Genomic DNA, 1353 nt, shown 5'->3' with positions numbered 1-1353 from the left:
AGTATTTCAGGAAATGGAAATTTTTCCTTCCTTGTCCTTGGTATCTTATCCTTCATTGGTTCTTCTTTTCTTGGACTTGTTGGCTTCTCTTCAACAATGATCTCTTCATCAACTTCTTTCTCTGATTCTTCATTCTTCTTGGGCGGGTTCTCATCCTTCCCTTTTGGTTCAACTTCTTCTAAGACTGTTCCACATCTTAAAGTTATGGCATTTGCTTGTTCACATGGATTTGTCACTGTGTTACTTGGTAAAGAACCTTGAGCTCTCTTATTCAATTTTTTTTTTTTTTTTTAAATTTGACCTAATTGCACCTCCAAGTTTCTAATAGACACACCTTGATTTTTGAAATTTGACCACGTTTCATTCATAAAACCAGTGGTTTCTTGCATGAATTTCCTAAACATGTCTTCTAATTTTGACACTTTTTGGTTCAACTGGTTGAAAATTCACCCCTAGTTGATGGTTTAGCACTGTCCTTTGATTTAATTGATTGTTTTGATTGCCCTAAGACAAGTTTGGGTGATTTCTCCAACCAGGATTGTAGGTGTTGGAGAATGGATTGTTCTGCTGTCTCTAATTCCTAGCCAAATAGTTGATTTGCTCTGATGATGAGGAGGATGAGGCAAAGGTGTTTCCCACTTGGCAGTCAATGCTTGCATGGTTACCTGCACAAAAATCACAAGATACTTGAGGTGTCTAAATAGAATTAACACGCCTACCTCCTATTTGTTTTTTAAGTGCGGCAAGTTGGGCTGAAATGGTTGTGTAAGCATCAACTTCATGAATACCCATGGACTTCTTAGGCACTGTTCTCTCATCCAGTCTTTGGTAGTTGTTACACTCTAAAACTTCAAGTAACTCTTGAGCTTCCACCGGTGCCTCGGTCTATAAAGCTCCCCCAGCTACTGCATCTACCATTGTTCGAACATTTGGTAGCAAACCCAAATAGAATGTTTGGACTTGCATCCAAACATGCAAACAATGGTGTGGACACTTCCTTGACATTTCCTTGAATCTCTCCCATGCTTTATATAATGATTCATGGTCGCCTTGTACAAATAAGGTGATGTCATTTCTCATCTTTGTCAAAAGAGTTGTGGGTAATACTTGTAAAGGAACTTCTGTGCTAGATCATTCCATGTCATGATAGTTCCAACAGGTAATGACATTAGCCATCCTTTTGCCTAATAGCATCATCTGTCACCCCGTTGTGCTTGAATGTGACACAGATTTCCAAGAAGCTGACTATGTCCAGATTAGGATCATCTTTTGGATCACCCCCAAATTGTACTGATTGTTGAATCATCTGGATTATAGCCGGCTTTATTTTAAAGTTATTTGCCTCAACAGACG

At 38.8% G+C, this 1353-nt stretch overlaps 1 non-coding gene across 1 annotated transcript; it reads left to right on the top strand.

Annotated features, from left to right (window-relative positions):
- Positions 1 to 976: 976 nt before the first annotated feature.
- On the top strand, positions 977 to 1083 carry LOC116127431. The gene has a single exon (XR_004127606.1). It is a non-coding gene; the product is annotated as a small nucleolar RNA R71 (small nucleolar RNA).
- Positions 1084 to 1353: the final 270 nt, after the last annotated feature.

The sequence above is a fragment of the Pistacia vera genome, unplaced genomic scaffold (genome assembly GCF_008641045.1).
Source record: "Pistacia vera cultivar Batoury unplaced genomic scaffold, PisVer_v2 Contig190, whole genome shotgun sequence".
Classification (NCBI taxonomy): domain Eukaryota; kingdom Viridiplantae; phylum Streptophyta; class Magnoliopsida; order Sapindales; family Anacardiaceae; genus Pistacia; species Pistacia vera.
The sequence above is the reverse complement of the archived record's forward strand: the minus strand, read 5'-3'. Positions and strand labels throughout refer to the sequence as shown.